The sequence below is a fragment of the Sceloporus occidentalis genome, unplaced genomic scaffold, assembly GCF_023333645.1.
Source record: "Sceloporus occidentalis isolate IW3139 unplaced genomic scaffold, rSceOcc1.0.p SCAF_22, whole genome shotgun sequence".
Classification (NCBI taxonomy): Eukaryota; Metazoa; Chordata; class Lepidosauria; order Squamata; family Phrynosomatidae; genus Sceloporus; species Sceloporus occidentalis.
This window is the reverse complement of record NW_028317002.1, coordinates 15,367,842-15,390,217: the sequence shown is the minus strand read 5'-3', so window position 1 is coordinate 15,390,217 and position 22,376 is coordinate 15,367,842. Positions and strand designations below refer to the sequence as shown.

At 46.9% G+C, this 22,376-nt stretch overlaps 5 non-coding genes across 5 annotated transcripts; all 5 read right to left on the bottom strand.

Annotated features, from left to right (window-relative positions):
- Positions 1-5,014: 5,014 nt before the first annotated feature.
- On the bottom strand, positions 5,015-5,086 carry TRNAD-GUC (transfer RNA aspartic acid (anticodon GUC)). The gene has a single exon. It is a non-coding gene; the product is annotated as a tRNA-Asp (tRNA).
- Positions 5,087-6,054: 968 nt separating this feature from the next.
- TRNAD-GUC (transfer RNA aspartic acid (anticodon GUC)) lies at positions 6,055-6,126 on the bottom strand. Its single transcript has one exon. It is a non-coding gene; the product is annotated as a tRNA-Asp (tRNA).
- A 4,524-nt stretch (positions 6,127-10,650) lies between these two features.
- TRNAD-GUC (transfer RNA aspartic acid (anticodon GUC)) lies at positions 10,651-10,722 on the bottom strand. Its single transcript has one exon. It is a non-coding gene; the product is annotated as a tRNA-Asp (tRNA).
- A 2,682-nt stretch (positions 10,723-13,404) lies between these two features.
- On the bottom strand, positions 13,405-13,476 carry TRNAD-GUC (transfer RNA aspartic acid (anticodon GUC)). Its single transcript has one exon. It is a non-coding gene; the product is annotated as a tRNA-Asp (tRNA).
- A 1,010-nt stretch (positions 13,477-14,486) lies between these two features.
- Positions 14,487-14,558, bottom strand: TRNAD-GUC (transfer RNA aspartic acid (anticodon GUC)). The gene has a single exon. It is a non-coding gene; the product is annotated as a tRNA-Asp (tRNA).
- Between the last annotated feature and the right edge of the window lie 7,818 nt (positions 14,559-22,376).

Sequence of the window (22,376 nt, the reverse complement as noted above, 5' to 3'; positions counted from 1 at the left end):
AAATTTGGATTTTATGACAAGACACGGAGGCTCCTATTGCTTAACTCTTTCTTTACTGGATAAAATAGCAGCAAGAAAAAATGAATAAAGGTACAAAGAGAAAAAATATATAGTATAACATGTGACTCCAACAATCAATCCCACAACAGACTGCTTCATAACGCCAAACTCCTCCTCCAAAACTTCCTCTTTCTTTGCTGCTCACTGGAAAGATAAGTATTGCCAGTGCATTCTCTCATATTTTACCATATATATTTGATTTTTTTTTATATAATTCTTCGATATGTGTATTTTCTTATTTTGCTCTATTGCTTATTTCTCCTTCGACTGACCCCTCTTTCGTATGTAGTGTTTCCTACCTCCAGTGTTACTCTCTCCTTATTGTCAGTTCGTTGTGCTTTTGAGTTTGGTTCTGCCTTGGACTTTAGTTTGTTTGAGTTGTGTCCCTCTTAGACGCGAACCCGACGGCTCCGTTCCGTTTTTCGGCTGTTCGCGGGGTTTTTTTTCTCTGCCATTCCGGCAATGGACGTGTTACGCGTTCTTCTGCGCATGTGCGAGTCCGCCGTTTCTTCATATTGTGGCTTCGTTTTTCTTCCTCACGAAGCCTGCTGTGACGGCCGTGTTAGCGTTTTCTGATCGTTTTCAGGCGTTTCTACCTATCAGCATCTCTTACACCCTGGTGAACCTGTCTTTGTCTTGCAGTACCCGCGTTTTATTACTTTTTTCACAGTTTTTTCCAGGCAGGGGTAAGTTTATTTTAGTAGGTTAGTTTTTTCTTCACATAGGTTCTTATCTTCTAAGCACCTGTTGAGTCATGCATAAAACTTCTAGTGATATGCCTGCTCAGGCAACCAAAAATTTAACCCCTACTGGGGAAGTTACTGCTAATGTTTCACCTATGAGTATGGAAGGAGGTGAATCCTCTTCAGGGGCAGGCCTCCACATGGACTTTCAAAAGTCTGTCTCAGAGGCCATTTTGGCAGCCATGGGCTCCATGACCTCCACATTGTCTCACTCAATTTCTCAGGCCCTAAAATCCTCTCATCAAAATGTACCTCAACATACTTCTAGTTTACCACCTGACCATCATTCCTCAGCCCCTCCCATGTTATCAGCACCTAGGAAGGCGCTTGCTAAACGTAAGCATCTTAATCCTCCGACCTCCAGAAATTATATGACTGGCGATGTACATGCCGCCCAAGATGGCGTGATTTCAGCACGCAAACGAGCCTTTCCGCGCCAGGCAGAACGGGCGCGGCGGTGGAAGTGCGCAAAGGCACTCATCGACGTTTCGGATTCGGAGCTTGACTCCGCAGAGGAGGTCTGGTCTGTGTCGGATGTGTCCTCGGCCGAGGATGAGGTTTTGGATGAGGAACCTTTACGTTCCTCGGGGCTAGCATCCCCCACTCTCGAGGACCAAAAGGTCTCTCACGTTTCCCCGACCACGGAGGGTATTCTGGATCCCCAGTGTGATTCCCTTTTCGATCCCGAGGATCTCCATCACCCTAGATCAGCTGAATGGGTTCCGGCGGATCATATCGCCCAATACCTCGAGAAATGGGTCAGGCGACCACTTAGTAAAACTGCTAGACAAAAGCTCCGGGCTGAATGTCCACGACCTATTGTACCTAACAAGGTCTGTGAGACTCCTGTGGTGGACCCTAAAATGGTTCAATACTTATCTAAGTCAGGGTGGAACCCCAGAAAGGGCTTAGAGGCTGCCCTCAAGTCTTGTCAAGACAAGCACCTAGATATTTTTGGTCCTTTGGCCAAATTGTTTGAATTGGCGGCTACTGCCAAAGACAAGGGTGAGGCCGTTGACCCGGATACCCTCTTAGGCTGGATCCAGAGGGCTATATGTATTGCGGGCAACGTTAACACCTCATTTTGTATTGAGAGGCGTAAAGCCATTCTCTTAAAAGTGGAGCCTAAGTTGGTTAACCTTGCCCTTACTGAATCGGGCAAGGATGCTCAGGGGCTATTGTTTGGAGATTCTTTCATAAAAGAACTTGGGAGGTTTGTAGGGGCTTTCACTGCGTTAGATAAGGCCCAATCCTCTATGAGACGTGTCTTCGACAATCGGGTTTCCACCAGGGCCGGCAGATTCAGGGGCCGTCTGGCCGGCCGTAACACCTTTAGTTCATCACGAACTTCCAGAGGCTCTTTCTCTCAACCCCCTCCTACCAGGATGGACAACTTCCGACAGTACAGACAGGTTTCACCATTTTTCCCGTCAAGAGCCAGACCATGGCGCTCACGAGGTTCGGGAAGAGCACAGCGACGTCCCTATGGTGAGTACACATATAACCATCCCTTCTTCCCGTCTTCTGGTGGGAGGTCGTCTCCGTCATTTTTTCCCTGCTTGGGAAAATCTCACGGCAGACGTGTGGGTCCTCAATTGTGTTCGGGGTTACGAAATAGAGTTGATAGATATTCCGTACCAGCCTGTTCTTCCGTCTCCTATTATGTTCTCCCCTCAAGACCAGATTTTGATAGAGACAGAATTGTCAAATTTATGGGAGAAAGGTGCTATAGAACTCGCCAACGCAGAGTCGCCAGGTTATGTAAGCAACATATTTCTGGTTCAAAAGAAGGGAGGCGGCTTTCGTCCAGTGATCAATCTCAGGTCACTAAACGCTTTAGTTCGTTACAGACATTTCAAGATGGAAGGAATCCATCTCCTTCGAGACTTACTTTTACCAAACGACTGGATGGTGAAGTTGGACTTACAAGACACGTATCTCACTGTACCCATGGCAGAAACGTCGCGGGACCTGCTCCAGTTCTTTTGGAAGGCACGGAGATGGCGTTTTACATGTCTTCCTTTTGGGCTTTCATCAGCTCCGTGGTGCTTCACCAAACTGCTACGGCCTGTGGTGGCTTGGCTTCGTATGCAAGGAGTAAGGCTTATCATCTACCTGGACGATCTCCTGATCATGGCCCAGGACCAGCAGACGTTGTTGTTGCACCTTCAGTTGACAATTACCCTTCTGGTGGATTTGGGCTTCCTCATCAACGAGGAGAAGTCATGTATGACGCCTGCCCACAGGATGGAATTTCTGGGTTTCCTAGTGGACGCGGAATCAGGGTCCCTCAGTCTACCCTCTGCCAAGATCCGTACTATTCGCAAGGAATTGAACCGGGCTCTCAACCGCCCTTTCATTTCTATTTGTTACCTTGCCAGGATCATGGGATTGTTAACATCATCGATCCAGGCGATCTTTCCTGCCCCGTTGCACTATCGAGCTCTTCAACGTCTGAAGATAGCTCACCTCCGCGAAGGGGCTTCTTACGCAGATCTCATTTCCTTGGACTCGGACACACGGGACGAATTGCGATGGTGGATCAAGAACCTGGAAGCGTGGAATGGCAGAGCCATTATGGGTCCGCAACCGGAGTTCACCATAGACTCGGATGCCAGCCTTCATGGTTGGGGTGCTCATTGCGAGGGATTCACTACGGGAGGCAGTTGGTCTCCAGGGGAAACCAGGCTCCATATCAATTGTTTGGAACTTCTGGCAGGATCGTTTGCTGTTCGCAGTTTTTCGAAAGATTGCGCCAATGTTTGTATCAGACTCCGGATGGACAATGTCTCGGCAGTCCGATACATCAACCACATGGGGGGTACCCATTCCAAGGCATTGGCGATTCTGGCGTTGGATTTCTGGCACCACTGTCTTCTCAGGAACATTACCATCCAGGCCGAATACTTACCGGGTCTGCACAACACGGTAGCGGATTGGTACTCACGATACCTGCGGGACTACAGCGACTGGAAATTGGATCCGACGGTGTTCCTTTCTATCGCTTCTCTTTGGGGCCCTTTATGTACAGACCTGTTCGCCTCCAGACTCAACGCTCAGCTCCCGAGGTTCTTCAGCTGGCGTCCGGACCCGGAAGCTGTGGCAGTAGAGGCGTTCGCGCAGGATTGGACGGGAAACCTCCATTATGCGTTTCCCCCCTTTTCCATGATCCCTCGTACCCTACTTCAAGTCAGACGTCAAGGGGTTCAGTTGGTGATCATTGCGCCACTATGGAGGTCGCAACCGTGGTTCCCTTCTCTGTTGGAAATGTCGATAGACCACCCCAGGTTGTTGCCAACGTCACTCTTCCTTCTACGGAATCCGGAGGGTCATCCTCATCTGTTCTCCTCGATTATTGCCCAGCTTTAAACTTGCAAGAGGAGCCTCCGTGTCTTGTCATAAAATTACATGATTTTGCTATTTACATGACGAAAAGTCATGATTTTATTAAAGACACGGAGGCGAGTATTGCTTCCCTCCCTTCGTCTGATTTTTCCTCGTTCACTCCCGATGATTGGTTCTGGTATGGGTAAGTGTTGGGTGCATACTCATATGATCAGTTTAATTATTTCTCTTTTCATTACATCTTTGATTGTGTATGATGTTCTGTATCCGCATTGTCAGTTTTGTATTTGTTGCCTATGCCGTATATTTCTGTTTGGTCCGCTGGTATTAACCCATGGATCGCCTACTATTTCTTGTTTCTTCTGCAGCCTAAGTGGATTCCAGGATGTTTCTTTGTTCTACGTTTCTCCCAGATGTGGATTTCGGGACCTTGACGTTCGTGTCTGACTGCTGGTTCCAAGTTTCTTCACGTTCGCCAGCCAAAGAAAGAGGAAGTTTTGGAGGAGGAGTTTGGCGTTATGAAGCAGTCTGTTGTGGGATTGGTTGTTGGAGTCACATGTTATACTATATATTTTTTCTCTTTGTACCTTTATTCATGTTTTCTTGCGGCTATTTTATCCAGTAAAGAAAGAGTTAAGCAATACTCGCCTCCGTGTCTTTAATAAAATCATGACTTTTCGTCATGTAAATAGCAAAATCATGTAATTGTCATCAAAAGGGAATCAACTAAAGGACTTACCTCGCCACTACGTTTTGTACCAACTTCCTTCCGCTGGAAAGCGCAGAGTAAGGATTTTACTCTTACAATGGGTTTCATTTGCAAAGGTGGAAATCCAGCAGAGCAATCAAAAGCACTACTGGAAGGCCTCCCCGTCAGGGAATCGAACCCCGGTCTCCCGCGTGACAGGCGGGGATACTCACCACTATACTAACGAGGACTAGCTGTGGGTGTGGCTGCTCCCGAAAGCCCTAAAAGCTGTATCAGTGACTTTCGTTAGATTTAAAGAGTGTCTGGTGCAAGGTTTGTACACTGCAAAAGCTCACGCACATTTTAAGACTGTATTGAAAGGAGAGAATAGAAGTGACTGGCTTGTACCGGGATGGAACTCGCGACCTTGCCATTATTATTTCCCGTACAATTGCCCAAAAATTTGTATTGTCATCATCAAGAAAGGAATCGAACCCCGGTCTCTCGCGTGACAGGCAGGGATACTCACCACTATACTAACTGTGGGTGCAATTGCTCCTGAAAGCCCTAAAAGCTGTATCAGTGACTTTCGTTAGATTTAAAGAGTGTGTGGTGCAAGGTTTGTACACTGCAAAAGCTCACACACCTTTTAAGACTGTACTGAAAGGAGAGAATAGAAGCGACTGGCTTGTACCGGGATGAAACTCGCGACCTTGCCATTATTATTTCCATTACAATTGCTTGGAAATTTGGATTGTCATCAAAAGGGAATCAACTAAAGGACTTACCTTGCCACTACGTTTTGTACCAACATCCTTCCGCTGGAAAGCGCAGACTAACTGCAAGCACGTGCTCCAAACAGCCCTAAATCCTGTATCAGTAGCTTTCCTTAGCCAGATGCAATGTGCGTATGGGACAAGGTTTGCAAGTTGCAACAGCTCATGTTAAGACTGTGCTGAAAAGAGAGAAAAGAAGCAACAGGACCATACGGGGATTGAACCTGCGACCTTGGCATTATTATTTCCAGTACAATTGCTTGAAAATTTGGATTATCATCAAAAGGGAATCAACTAAATGACTTACCTCGCCACGACGTTTTGTACCAACTTCCTTCTGCTGGAAAGCGCAGAGTAAGGATTTTACTCTTACAATCGGTATTGGGGTTTCATTTGCAAAGCTGGAAATCCAGCAGAGCAATCAAAAGCACTAATGGAAGGCCTCCCCGTCAGGGAATCGAACCCCGGTCTCCCGCGTGACAGGCGGGGATACTCACCACTATACTAACGAGGACTAGCTGTGGGTGCGGCTGCTCCCGAAAGCCCTAAAACCTGTATCAGTGACTTTCGTTAGACAGATTTAAAGAGTGTCTGGTGCAAGGTTTGTACACTGCAAAAGCTCACGCACCTTTTAAGACTGTAATGAAAGGAGACAATAGAAGTGACTGGCTTGTACCTGGATGGAACTCGCGACCTTGCCATTATTATTTCCCGTACAATTGCCCAAAAATTTGTATTGTCATCATCAAGAAAGGAAGGAATCGAACCCCGGTCTCTCGCGTGACAGGCGGGGATACTCACCACTATACTAACTGTGGGTGCAATTGCTCCTGAAAGCCCTAAAAGCTGTATCAGTGACTTTCGTTAGATTTAAAGAGTGTGTGGTGCAAGGTTTGTACACTGCAAAAGCTCACGCACCTTTTAAGACTGTACTGAAAGGAGAGAATAGAAGTGACTGGCTTGTACCGGGATGGAACTCGCGACCTTGCCATTATTATTTCCCGTACAATTGCCCAAAAATTTGTATTGTCATCATCAAAAAAGCTACTAATGGACAAGCTGTATCGTTAAAAAGGTAAAGGGTCTCTACCCCCGGGCTTGCCCCAGCTTGTGAAAAAGAGGACGAGTGCTAGTTAGAGATCTTACCATATCTCCCGGCATAGGCAATCAGGCTTGCGAGACGTATTTAATGCTATCCATCCGCAACAGATTCAGAGGTGGACAGCGCAGAGTAAAGAGTTTACTCTATACTAAGGAGGACTAACTGCAAGCATGTGCTCCAAAAAGCCCTAAATCCTGTATCAGTAGCTTTCCTTAGCCAGATGCAACGTGCTTATGGGACAAGGTATGCAAGTTGCAACAGCTCATGTTAAGACTGTGCTGAAAAGAGAGAAAAGAAGCAACAGGACCATACGGGGATTGAACCTGCGACCTTGGCATTATTATTTCCAGTACAATTAGTTGAAAATTTGGATTGTCATCAAAAGGGAATCAACTAAAGGACTTACCTCGCCACTACATTTTGTACCAACTTCGCACCTTTTAAGACTATACTGAAAGGAGAGAATAGAAGTGACTGGCTTGTACCGGGATGGAACTCGCGACCTTGCCATTATTATTTCCCGTACAAGTGCCCAAAAATTTGTATTGTCATCATCAAAAAAGCTACTAATGGACAAGCTGTATCGTTAAAAAGGTAAAGGGTCTCTACCCCCGGGCTTGCCCCAGCTTGTGAAAAAGAGGACGAGTGCTAGTCAGAGACACCTTACCATATCTCCCGCCATAGGCAATCAGGCTTGCGAGACGTATTTAATACTATCCATGCGCAACAGATTCAGAGGTGGACAGCGCAGAGTAAGAAGTTTACTCTATACTAAGGAGGACTAACTGCAAGCACGTGCTCCAAAAAGCCCTAAATCCTGTATCAGAAAAGAAGCAACAGGACCATACGGGGATTGAACCTGCGACCTTGGCATTATTATTTCCATTACAATTGCTTGAAAATTTAGATTGTCATCAAAAGGGAATCAACTAAAGGACTTACCTCGCCACTACGTTTTGTACCAACTTCCTTCCGCTGGAACTGCAAGCACGTGCTCCAAAAAGCCCTAAATCCTGTATCAGTAGCTTTCCTTAGCCAGATGCAACATGCGTACGGGACAAGGTTTGCACATTGCAACAGCTCATGTTAAGACTGTGCTGAAAAGAGAGAAAAGAAGCAACAGGACCATACGGGGATTGAAGCTGCGACCTTGGCATTATTATTTCCAGTACAATTGCTTGAAAATTTGGATTGTCACCAAAAGGGAATCAACTAAAGGACTTACCTAGCCACTACGTTTTGTACCAATTCCTTCCACTGGAAAGCGCAGAGTAAGGATTTTACTCTTACAATCGGTATTTGGGTTTCATTTGCAAAGGGGGAAATCCAGTAGAGCAATCAAAAGCGCTAAAGGAAGGACTCGCTGTTGGGAAATCGAACCCCGGTCTCGCGCGTGACAGGCGGGGATACTCACCACTATACTAACGAGGACTAGCTGTGGGTTTGTCCGCTCCCGAAAGCCCCAAAAACCTGTATCAGTGACTTTCGTTAGACAGATTTAAAGAGTGTGTGGTGCAAGGTTTGTACACTGCAAAAGCTCACGCACCTTTTAAGACTGTACTGAAAGGAGAGAATAGAAGCGACTGGCTTGTACCGGGATGGAACTCGCGACCTTGCCATTATTATTTCCAGTACAATTGCTTGAAAATTTGGATTGTCATCAAAAGGGAATCAACTAAAGGACTTACCTCGCCACTACGTTTTGTACCAACTTCCTTCCACTGGAAAGCGCAGACTAACTGCAAGCACGTGCTCCAAAAAGCCCTAAATCCTGTATCAGTAGCTTTCTTTAGCCAGATGCAACGTGCGTACGGGACAAGGTTTGCAAGTTGCAACAGCTCATGTTAAGACTGTGCTGAAAAGAGAGAAAAGAAGCAACAGGACCATACGGGGATTGAACCTGCGACCTTGGCATTATTATTTCCAGTACAATTGCTTGAAAATTTGGATTGTCATCAAAAGGGAATCAACTAATGGACTTACCTCGCCACTACGTTTTGTACCAACTTCCTTCCGCTGGAAAGCGCAGAGTAAGGATTTTACTCTTACAATCGGTATTGGGGTTTCATTTGCAAAGGTGGAAATCCAGCAGAGCAATCAAAAGCACTAAAGGAAGGTATTCTGTCTCCACATGAAGGCGAATGAAGGTGTAACTGGTAGTGGCTGTGTGACTTTCCTACCTTCGTGTCCAAGCAGTGGAGCAGACAGGACCGGCAAAAGCTCAGGTTAGACGGATACACGTAGACACAGTGATTTGAATCAATGTGGGTTTATTTGACCCAAAATACAAACATTGGTATAATACTGAAATGACCTTGGTGTTGTCTGCTGATATCTTTCCTGAGGCTAACTGCTGGTCAAAAAACTGATGCCTTACGAGCCCGAGTGATGAATGTCCAGTCACACAGAAAGCAGATCCCTCACACAAGGGTTGCAGGAAGTGACATGGACCCAGGCTCCTGAAAACACACCCAGCAAAGAAAAGCTTTATTAACAAGAACAGAGGCGTGCAGCATACAAATTCTGGCCAGCAGATGGCAGCAAAACGACCATACATAGAAACAATATGGTGATGGAAGAACCGATAATATGGTGGACAGTTAAATAAATATGAGAACAGTACAGAAGACAGCACAGAAGGCCTCCCCGTCAGGGAATCGAACTCCCACGTGACCGGCAGGGATACTCACCACTATACTAACGAGGACTAGCAGTGGGTGTGGCCGCTCCCGAAAGCCATAAAACCTGTATCAGTGATTTTCGTTAGACAGATTTAAAGAGTGTGTGGTGCAAGATTTGTACACTGCAAAAGCTCACGCACCTTTTAAGACTGCTTGAAAATTTGGATTGTCATCAAAAGGGAATCAACTAAAGGACTTACCTCGCCACTACGTTTTGTACCAACTTCGCACCTTTTAAGACTGTACTGAAAGGAGAGAATAGAAGTGACTGGCTTGTACCGGGATGGAACTCGCGACCTTGCCATTATTATTTCCCGTACAATTGCCTAAAAATTTGTATTGTCATCATCAAAAAAGCTACTAATGGACAAGCTGTATCGTTAAAAAGGTAAAGAGTCTCTACCCCCGGGCTTGCCCCAGCTTGTGAAAAAGAGGACGAGTGCTAGTCAGAGAGACCTTACCATATCTCCCGCCATAGGCAATCAGGCTTGCGAGACGTATTTATTACTATCCATCCGCAACAGATTCAGAGGTGGACAGCGCAGAGTAAGAAGTTTACTCTATACTAAGGAGGGCTAAGTGCAAGCACGTGCTCCAAAAAGCCCTAAATCCTGTTTCAGTAGCTTTCCTTAGCCAGATGCAACGTGCGTACGGGACAAGGTTTGCACGTTGCAACAGCTCATGTTAAGACTGTGCTGAAAAAAGAGAGAAAAGAAGCAACAGGACCATACGGGGATTGAACCTGCGACCTTGGCATTATTATTTCTAGTACAATTGCTTGAAAATTTGGATTGTCATCAAAAGGGAATCAACTAAAGGACTTACCTTGCCACTACGTTTTGTACCAACTTCCTTCCGCTGGAAAGGGCAGACTAACTGCAAGCACGTGCTCCAAACAGCCCTAAATCCTGTATCAGTAGCTTTCCTTAGCCAGATGCAACGTGCGTACGGGACAAGGTTTGCAAGTTGCAACAGCTCATGTTAAGACTGTGCTGAAAAGAGAGAAAAGAAGCAACAGGACCATACGGGGATTGAACCTGCGACCTTGGCATTATTATTTCCAGTACAATTGCTTGAAAATTTGGATTGTCATCAAAAGGGAATCAACTAAAGGACTTATCTCGCCACTACGTTTTGTACCAACTTCCTTCCGCTGGAAAGCGCAGAGTAAGGATTTTACTCTTACAATCGGTATTCGGGTTTCATTTGCAAAGGTGGAAATCCAGCAGAGCAATCAAAAGCACTAAGGGAAGGCCTCCCCGTCGGGGAATCGAACCCCGGTCTCCTGCGTGACAGGCAGGGATACTCACCACTATACTAACGAGGACTAGCTGTGGGTGCGGCTGCTCCCGAAAGCCCTAAAACCTGTATCAGTGACTATCGTTAGACAGATTTAAAGAGTGTCTGGTGCAAGGTTTGTACACGGAAAAAGTCACGCACCTTTTAAGACTGTACTGAAAGGAGAGAATAGAAGCGACTGGTTTGTACCGGGATGGAACTCGCGACCTTGCCATTATTATTTCCAGTACAATTGCTTGAAAATTTGGATTGTCATCAAAAGCGCATCAACTAAAGGACTTACCTCGCCACTACGTTTTGTACCAACTTTCTTCCGCTGGAAAGCGCAGAGTAAGGATTTTACTCTTACAATCGGTATTGGGGTTTCATTTGCAAAGGTGGAAATCCAGCAGAGCAATCAAAAGCTCTAAAAGAAGGTCTCTCCGTTGGGGAATCTAGCCCCGGTCTCCCGTGTGACAGGCATGGATACTCACCACTATACTAACGAGGTCTAGCTGCGTGTGTGGCCGCTCCCGAAAGCCCTAAAACCTGTATCAGTGAATTTCGTTAGACAGATATAAAGAGTGTGTGGTGCAAGGTTTGTACACTGCAAAAGCTCACATACCTTTTAAGACTGGACTGAAAGGAGAGAATAGAAGCGACTGGCTTGTACCGGGATGGAACTCGCGACCTTGTCATTATTATTTCCAGTACAATTGCTTGAAAATTTGGATTGTCATCAAAAGGGAATCAACTAAAGGACTTACCTCGCCACTACGTTTTGTACCAACTTCGCACCTTTTAAGACTGTACTGAAAGGAGAGAATAGAAGTGACTGGCTTGTACCGGGATGGAACTCGCGACCTTGCCATTATTATTTCCCGTACAATTGCCTAAAAATTTGTATTGTCATCATCAAAAAAGGTACTAATGGACAAGCTGTATCGTTAAAAAGGTAAAGAGTCTCTACCCCCGGGCTTGGCCCAGCTTGTGAAAAAGAGGACGAGTGCTAGTCAGAGAGACCTTACCATATCTCCCGCCATAGGCAATCAGGCTTGCGAGACGTATTTATTACTATCCATCCGCAACAGATTCAGAGGTGGACCGCGCAGAGTAAGAAGTTTACTCTATACTAAGGAGGACTAAGTGCAAGCACGTGCTCCAAAAAGCCCTAAATCCTGTTGCAGTAGCTTTCCTTAGTCAGATGCAACGTGCGTACGGGACAAGGTTTGCACGTTGCAACAGCTCATGTTAAGACTGTGCTGAAAAGAGAGAAAAGAACCAACAGGACCATACGGGGATTGAACCTGAGACCTTGGCATTATTATTTCCAGTACAATTGCTTGGAAATTTGGATTGTCATCAAAAGGGAATCAACTAAAGGACTTACCTTGCCACTACGTTTTGTACCAACTTCCTTCCGCTGGAAAGCGCAGACTAACTGCAAGCACGTGCTCCAAAAAGCCCTAAATCCTGTTGCAGTAGCTTTCCTTAGCCAGATGCAACGTGCGTACGGGACAAGGTTTGCACGTTGCAACAGCTCATGTTAAGACTGTGCTGAAAAGAGAGAAAAGAAGCAACAGGACCATACGGGGATTGAACCTGCGACCTTGGCATTATTATTTCCAGTACAATTGCTTGGAAATTTGGATTGTCATCAAAAGGGAATCAACTAAAGGACTTACCTCGCCACTACGTTTTGTACCAACTTCCTTCTGCTGGAAAGCGCAGAGTAAGGATTTTACTCTTACAATCGGTATTAGGGTTTCATTTGCAAAGCTGGAAATCCAGCAGAGCAATCAAAAGCACTAATGGAAGGCCTCCCCGTCAGGGAATCGAACCCCAGTCTCCCGCGTGACAGGCGGGGATACTCACCACTATACTAACGAGGACTAGCTGTGGGTGCGGCTGCTCCCGAAAGCCCTAAAACCTGTATCAGTGACTTTCGTTAGACAGATTTAAAGAGTGTCTGGTGCAAGGTTTGTACACTGCAAAAGCTCACGCACATTTTAAGACTGTATTGAAAGGAGAGAATAGAAGTGACTGGCTTGTACCGGGATGGAACTCGTGACCTTGCCATTATTATTTCCCGTACAATTGCCCAAAAATTTGTATTGTCATCATCAAAAAAGCTACTAATGGACAAGCTGTATCGTTAAAAAGGTAAAGGGTCTCTACCCCCGGGCTTGCCCCAGCTTGTGAAAAAGAGAACGAGTGCTAGTCAGAGATCTTACCATATCTCCCGCCATAGGCAATCAGGCTTGCGAGACGTATTTAATACTATCCATGCGCAACAGATTCAGAGGTGGACCGCGCAGAGTAAGAAGTTTACTCTATACTAAGGAGGACTAACTGCAAGCACGTGCTCCAAAAAGCCCTAAATCCTGTATCAGTAGCTTACCTTAGCCAGATGCAACGTGCGTACAGGACAAGGTTTGCACGTTGCAACAGCTCATGTTAAGACTGTGCTGAAAAGAGAGAAAAGAACCAACAGGACCATACGGGGATTGAACCTGCGACCTTGGCATTATTATTTCCAGTACAATTGCTTGAAAATTTGCATTGTCATCAAAAGGGAATCAACTAAAGGACTTACCTCGCCACTACGTTTTGTACCAACTTCCTTCCGCTGGAAAGCGCAGAGTAATTATTTTACTCTTACAATCGGTATTGGGGTTTCATTTGCAAAGGTGGAACTCCAGCAGAGCAATCAAAAGCGCTAAAAGAAAGCCTCCCCGTCGGGGAATCGAACCCCGGTCTCCCGCGTGACAGGCGGGGATACTCACCACTATACTAACGAGGACTAGCTGTGGGTGCAATTGCTCCTGAAAGCCCTAAAAGTTGTATCAGTGACTTTCGTTAGATTTAAAGAGTGTGTGGTGCAAGGTTTGTACACTGCAAAAGCTCACGCACCTTTTAAGACTGTACTGAAAGGAGAGAATAGAAGCGACTGGCTTGTACCAGGATGGAACTCGCGACCTTGCCATTATTATTTCCAGTACAATTGCTTGAAAATTTGGATTGTCATCAAAAGGGAATCAACTAAAGGACTTACCTCGCCACTACGTTTTGTACCAACTTCGCACCTTTTAAGACTGTACTGAAAGGAGAGAATAGAAGTGACTGGCTTGTACCGGGATGGAACTCGCGACCTTGCCATTACTATTTCCCGTACAATTGCCTAAAAATTTGTATTGTCATCATCAAAAAAGCTACTAATGGACAAGCTGTATCGTTAAAAAGGTAAAGAGTCTCTACCCCCGGGCTTGGCCCAGCTTGTGAAAAAGAGGACGAGTGCTAGTCAGAGAGACCTTACCATATCTCCCGCCATAGGCAATCAGGCTTGCGAGACGTATTTATTACTATCCATCCGCAACAGATTCAGAGGTGGACCGCGCAGAGTAAGAAGTTTACTCTATACTAAGGAGGACTAAGTGCAAGCACGTGCTCCAAAAAGCCCTAAATCCTGTTGCAGTAGCTTTCCTTAGTCAGATGCAACGTGCGTACGGGACAAGGTTTGCACGTTGCAACAGCTCACGTTAAGATTGTGCTGAAAAGAGAGAAAAGAACCAACAGGACCATACGGGGATTGAACCTGCGACCTTGGCATTATTATTTCCAGTACAATTGCTTGGAAATTTGGATTGTCATCAAAAGGGAATCAACTAAAGGACTTACCTCGCCACTACGTTTTGTACCAACTTCCTTCTGCTGGAAAGCGCAGAGTAAGGATTTTACTCTTACAATCGGTATTGGGGTTTCATTTGCAAAGCTGGAAATCCAGCAGAGCAATCAAAAGCACTAATGGAAGGCCTCCCCGTCAGGGAATCGAACCCCGGTCTCCCGCGTGACAGGCGGGGATACTCACCACTATACTAACGAGGACTAGGTGTGGGTGCGGCTGCTCCCGAAAGCCCTAAAACCTGTATCAGTGACTTTCGTTAGATTTAAAGAGTGTGTGGTGCAAGGTTTGTACACTGCAAAAGCTCACGCACCTTTTAAGACTGTACTGAAAGGAGAGAATAGAAGCGACTGGCTTGTACCGGGATGGAACTCGCGACCTTGCCATTATTATTTCCAGTACAATTGATTGGAAATTTGGATTGTCATCAAAAGGGAATCAACTAAAGGACTTACCTTGCCACTACGTTTTGTACCAACATCCTTCCGCTGGAAAGCGCAGACTAACTGCAAGCACGTGCTCCAAACAGCCCTAAATCATCATCAAAAGGGAATCAACTAAAGGACTTACCTTGCCACTACATTTTGTACCAACTTCGCACCTTTTAAGACTATACTGAAAGGAGAGAATAGAAGTGACTGGCTTGTACCGGGATGGAACTCGCGACCTTGCCATTATTATTTCCCGTACAAGTGCCCAAAAATTTGTATTGTCATCATCAAAAAAGCTACTAATGGACAAGCTGTATCGTTAAAAAGGTAAAGGGTCTCTACCCCCGGGCTTGCCCCAGCTTGTGAAAAAGAGGACGAGTGCTAGTTAGAGATCTTACCATATCTCCCGCCATAGGCAATCAGGCTTGCGAGACGTATTTATTACTATCCATCCGCAACAGATTCAGAGGTGGACCGCGCAGAGTAAGAAGTTTACTCTATACTAAGGAGGACTAAGTGCAAGCACGTGCTCCAAAAAGCCCTAAATCCTGTTGCAGTAGCTTTCCTTAGCCAGATGCAACGTGCGTACGGGACAAGGTTTGCACGTTGCAACAGCTCATGTTAAGACTGTGCTGAAAAGAGAGAAAAGAAGCAACAGGACCATACGGGGATTGAACCTGCGACCTTGGCATTATTATTTCCAGTACAATTGCTTGAAAATTTGGATTGTCATCAAAAGGGAATCAACTAAAGGACTTACCTCGCCACTACGTTTTGTACCAACTGCCTTCCGCTGGAAAGCGCAGAGTAATTATTTTACTCTTACAATCGGTATTGGGGTTTCATTTGCAAAGGTGGAACTCCAGCAGAGCAATCAAAAGCGCTAAAAAGAAAGCCTACCCGTCGGGGAATCAAACCCCGGACTCCCGCGTGACAGGCGGGGACACTCACCACTATACTAACAAGGACTAGCTGTGGGAGCAATTGCTCCTGAAAGCCCTAAAAGCTGTATCAGTGACTTTCGTTAGATTTAAAGAGTGTGTGGTGCAAGGTTTGTACACTGCAAAAGCTCACGCACCTTTTAAGACTGTACTGAAAGGAGAGAATAGAAGCGACTGGCTTGTACCGGGATGGAACTCGCGACCTTGCCATTATTATTTCCAGTACAATTGCTTGACAATTTGAATTGTCATCAAAAGGGAATCAACTAAAGGACTTACCTCGCCACTACGTTTTGTACCAACTTCGCACCTTTTAAGACTGTACTGAAAGGAGAGAATAGAAGTGACTGGCTTGTACCGGGATGGAACTCGCGACCTTGCCATTATTATTTCCCGTACAATTGCCCAAAAATTTGTATTGTCATCATCAAAAAAGCTACTAATGGACAAGCTCTATCGTTAAAAAGGTAAAGAGTCTCTACCCCCGGGCTTGCCCCAGCTTGTGAAAAAGAGGACGAGTGCTAGTCAGAGAGACCTTACCATATCTCCCGCCATAGGCAATCAGGCTTGCAAGACGTATTTATTACTATCCATCCGCAACAGATTCAGAGGTGGACAGCGCAGAGTAAGAAGTTTACTCTATACTAAGGAGGACTAAGTGCAAGCACGTGCTCCAAAAAGCCCTAAATCCTGTTGCAGTAGCTTTCCTTAGCCAGATGCAACGTGCGTACGGGACAAGGTTTGCACGTTGCAACAGCTCATGTTAAGACTGTGCTGAAAAGAGAGAAAAGAAGCAACAGGACCATACGGGGATTGAACCTGCGACCTTGGCATTATTATTTCCAGTACAATTGCTTGAAAATTTGGATTGCCATCAAAAGGGAATCAACTAAAGGACTTACCTCGCCACTACGTTTTGTACCAACTGCCTTCCGCTGGAAAGCGCAGAGTAATTATTTTACTCTTACAATCGGTATTGGGGTTTCATTTGCAAAGGTGGAACTCCAGCAGAGCAATCAAAAGCGCTAAAAAGAAAGCCTACCCGTCGGGGAATAAAACCCCGGACTCCCGCGTGACAGGCGGGGATACTCACCACTATACTAACAAGGACTAGCTGTGGGAGCAACTGCTCCTGAAAGCCCTAAAAGCTGTATCAGTGACTTTCGTTAGATTTAAAGAGTGTGTGGTGCAAGGTTTGTACACTGCAAAAGCTCACGCACCTTTTAAGACTGTACTGAAAGGAGAGAATAGAAGCGACTGGCTTGTACCGGGATGGAACTCGCGACCTTGCCATTATTATTTCCAGTACAATTGCTTGACAATTTGGATTGTCATCAAAAGGGAATCAACTAAAGGACTTACCTCGCCACTACGTTTTGTACCAACTTCGCACCTTTTAAGACTGTACTGAAAGGAGAGAATAGAAGTGACTGGCTTGTACCGGGATGGAACTCGCGACCTTGCCATTATTATTTCCCGTACAATTGCCCAAAAATTTGTATTGTCATCATCAAAAAAGCTACTAATGGACAAGCTCTATCGTTAAAAAGGTAAAGAGTCTCTACCCCCGGGCTTGCCCCAGCTTGTGAAAAAGAGGACGAGTGCTAGTCAGAGAGACCTTACCATATCTCCCGCCATAGGCAATCAGGCTTGCAAGACGTATTTATTACTATCCATCCGCAACAGATTCAGAGGTGGACAGCGCAGAGTACGAAGTTTATTCTATACTAAGGAGGACTAAGTGCAAGCACGTGCTCCAAAAAGCCCTAAATCCTGTTGCAGTAGCTTTCCTTAGCCAGATGCAACGTGCGTACGGGACAAGGTTTGCACGTTGCAACAGCTCATGACAAGCGCATAGTTGAGTTTGTGCCCCAGGAAGCTCATACCCCCATACCCAAATAATGACTCTGACACTTTACTTGGGTGCAAAATATTTTGTCCACAGCTTTATTAACATATATACAATATTTAGAGGTCATTGTCAACCCAGCCACCCCGGTTAACATTATTAACAGCTCAAATCTTATTAACACTGACAATGACCTCACATAACCAATAAATTAACCATATAATGGCACCAACACATACTAGGTGCCTCCACATTAACATATTGACCACAATAGGGATGTACCGAGACACCCCTACCTGACCGTTTAACCAAATTATAACTATGTAGGGGCATACCGAGACACCCCTACACCACCGATTTAACCAAATTACCACTGCAGGGGCATACCGAGACACCCCCACACCACCAATTTAACCACACACCAATGCAGGGGCATACCGCGACACCCCTACACCACCCCAGGTTCTGAGCCACAGACCAGCTCGAAACCTACACCAATAACTTGAACCAAGTCAAATTATTAACCAAAAACATAACAAAACACCGTATTAGGCAATAATCCCCAACTAACCCCGCCACAGGCCAGACCTTGAACCCCTCAAGCCGTCTGAGCCCCGCCACACCGAAAAAACAAAGCTTGGGTTAACGCGTCCTGAAAACCCAAATTCAAAAAATCCAGGCCCACATCAGATAAGTGGACACCGTCCTCCCTAAAATAGCCAGGCAACAGGGACTCCAACTCCCAATGCCGTATCACCAGGCCACCACAACGCCTAATAAAGCTCGCCATGAGCTTATTCACCTTACCCTTGCACCGCGCAAGGGCATCCGCATCACGTGCATGCCTCCAGTGTAACCTCGGAACAATCTCCGACCATACAACCAAAACACGAGGAACTAAAGCCCTCAATCTCTCCACATCCCGTTTCATTCGCCAAACTAATTCCTTCTGGGGAACCACACCTAAATCGTTCCCTCCCGCATGGAACAAAACAATGTCCGGAACCCCTTCATCCCTCAAGAGTCGCCAAAGTTCCGCACACACATCATTCCATCCCGCACCGCGAAGGCCGATCCATCGCAGCAACAGCCGATCCTCCTGAAAGCCCAGTTGCGCACACGTCCCACGAACTGCAGCTCTCTGACCAGCCCAATAGACGTAGGAATGGCCCATGATCCAGGCCACCAAACCTGAAAAACAAAACAACAGTAAACAAAACCCTCCAGCAGAGCAGAGCTCACAACAGACCTTCAGGCCGAACATACGACCTAAAACGAACCGACTCCCAACGCCCCAACTTCTTGACCAAATCATCACCGAACCCCATCTGGGCTGCTACCGTAGCAGCCCCAATACGAAAAGAGTGCGTACCAAATTGACGCGGATCCAAACCCACGCGCTCCAAACATACACGGAAGATCCGTAAAAATTGAAACCGCGATAAAGCCGACCCGTTCTCATGTAAGAAAAAAGGTCCCACCACAGCAGGGCGATGAGCCAAGTATTCCAAACAACCCCGAACTGGACACATCATGGACCCAGGCCATGGATACAACACGACATCACACCCCTTCCCAAGCACATCCGTCTTGGACCGCCGTAAACGAATAGACACCATGTCCTCGCTGACCAGCACGTCAGACCCCTGAAGACCCCCACCTCCAGCCCGACTCCTACTCACCAGCTCCCCGATCCGGAAAGCTCCGAAAAACGCCAAAATGAATGCCAACCCAAACAGCCTGGACTCATAAACTGAAAAACACACCGATGGCAAAACATCCAACACTTTCTGTAACACCTGCACCGACACCGGGCGCCTATTGTCACCAACACCAACCCGCCTCCGAAAACCCCTCAAAGCCTGACGAACCAAAAATTCCTTAGTATGATCTTTCCAACCCTTAAGCTTGAACAAAAACGCCAAAGCTGACATATTCCTCCCCAAGACCGCGGGGGAAGCCCCTTTTGAAACCAAATCAAACAGGAACCACAACAGCACATCCAGCTGTTCCGCTGCCGTATGCACAGATCCCACACAGGAAACCATCCTGTCCCAATCGGCCCAAACCTTACCATAAGCCGACCATGTTACCGGCGCCAACGATGCCCTCACGCCTCCAGCAAGCAACTCGTCCCTAAGTGCCACATCTCGTCCGGACAGACCAGACCTGAATCCTGAGCCCCGATCCCACTGAAAACGAGACAGGGAATCCGCTATAACATTTAAGAAACCCGGGACATGCTCAGCCCGAAACACCACATTAAGAGACATGCAGAGCAGAACAAACCTCCGTAACAACCGAACCACCGCCATAGAAGAAGCCGACAGCCGATTTACCGCATGAACCACCGCCATATTATCCGAGAAAAACACCACCTTCTTATCACGAAACGAATCGCCCCACAAAGACAAGGCGACCACCAAAGGAAAAAACTCCAAAAACGCCAAGTTGCGCATGAGCGGACTATCCCTCCAAGAATCCGGCCAACGTTCCGCACACCAATGGCCCTGAAAATACGCCCCAAAACCAACACTCCCCGAAGCGTCAGTATAAAGCTCCAACTCTTCGGCGGACACCGACTCCCTGCGAAAAAACACCGTACCATTAAAATGTTGCAAAAACACCTCCCATACCTCCAAATCAGCTCTCATAGCTGCCGAAACCCGTACAAAATGATGCGCCAACTGGACGCCCGAAGTGGCCCGTGACAAACTTCGAATGAAAATCCTACCCATGGGAATGGCCCTACACGCAAAATTCAAACGACCAATCGAGGCTTGTAACTGCCGTAAGGTCACCTTCCGAACACCACGAAACTCGTGAACCACATCCCTAAGCGCCCGCAGCTTATCTTGCGGCAGCCTGCATTCACCCGCCACCGAGTCAATTTCCAAGCCCAAAAAACTCAAACAGGTAGTAGGACCCTCGGTTTTGTCCGCAGCCAGCGGGACGCCAAACGACCCGGCCACCCACTCCAACATCCGTAACAAGTAACCACACTCCCCAGATCCACACGGACCCACACAAAGAAAGTCATCCAGATAGTGAACCAAAAACCGACTCCCCGCCTCCATCCTGACCACCCATTCGAGGAACGAACTGAACGTCTCAAAATAAGAACAAGAGATGGAGCAACCCATAGGGAGACACAAGTCGACAAAATACTGACCCTCAAAATAACAACCCAACAGATGATGACAATCCGGGTGAATCGGTAACAAACGAAATGCCGATTCAATAGCTGCCTTAGCCATAAGGGCATTAGGGCCCGCCTTCCTAACCAACTCGACAGCCTGGTCAAATGATGCATAGGAAACAGAACACAGCACCTCAGCAATGTCATCGTTCACCGACAAACCCTTCGGGTATGACAGGTGATGGATCAACCTGTACTTCCCAACTTCCTTCTTAGGTACCACCCCCAAAGGTGACAGACGTAAATTACCCAGAGGGGGAGAAGAAAAAGGACCCGCCATCCTGCCCAAAGAGACTTCCTTTGCCAACTTGTCCCTCACCACCTCTGGAAACTCCAAAACCGACTTCAAATTCCGATTACAACTTCTAAATTGCCTAACAGAAAAAGGAATGTAAAACCCATACCGAAAACCGTCGCACAACAACTGAGCCGCTTCACGATTACCGTAACGGCTTAGCCAGGGTAGCATCGCGTTTAACCTCACCGGGGTTAGCCCCAGAGGAAGCGGCCCCGGACCCGGAAGACGTAGTTCCCGGGACTCCTCCAGATTTCCCCTTCTTGAAACACTTCGTGAAACTATGGGCGCCCCCACAACCGGAACATTCATGCTTGAACTTGCAAGCAGACCCCCACTTACAATGGCTGTCGTTGAACAGCCAACAAAAACCTTTCCTATTGACGGCCGACGCGGAACCGTGCCCGCCCGCGCCGGCCCCCGACTGAAAGGGCTGCGCCTTCTGCGCCATCATAAGCTTCATCCACAATGGCAGGTCCATCTGGTCCCACCGCATACCTGGATTAGCCGACAACCGCTGCCTAAACTGCTCGTCGTATTTCCACCACGCCAGACCCCCATACGTTCTATACACTTCCCAGATACCATCCAAGTAACAAAAAAGGGGAGAGCACAAATTAGGCGACTTCTCCCCAATAACACTAGCCAATATACAAAATGCCCTCAACCAGTTACCAAACGACTTGGGAATCTTCCTATAACGCTTTTTCTTTTCCTCCTCCTCCTTCTTAGCATCCTTCTTATCCTCCTCTTTCAAATCTATAAACTCCTCCAAAGGCAACAAAGAAAATATCTCCACAAAATCCCCTTTCCAAATCTTATCCTTAACATCCTGCTTCAGATGAACCCCCAGGGGGCCAGCAAAAGAAACATAGGCATTCTGCCTAGCCGAATCCGGAATCCCACCTGTCAATTCTGCCCTCTCGACACTAACCGAAGAAGCCCCCGAGACCAAAGCCTCACCACTATCCGCTCCCTCCACTGCTGGCACAACTACCGCACCGCCTGCTCCCACACAGGAGCCAACTGAAGACCACACCTGCCCACAACCAGAACTCACCTGAGACCCCTTCTGCAGAGACCCCAACAACCCCTTCAAACCGTCTAACAATTGTCGGGTTTCAACCATAGCTCTAGACTCACCACCGGAACCTCTGGCTGCAGCTCCAAGCCCCGAGGCTGCATCCTGGCCGCCGCCATCATGAGAATCCCTTGGCAAGGCCGCACTCCCATCACCCCCAGCCGCCGCAGAAGGACGTCGCTGAGGACCCGGGCCATGACCTCCAACCGCACCGAAAGACCTAGA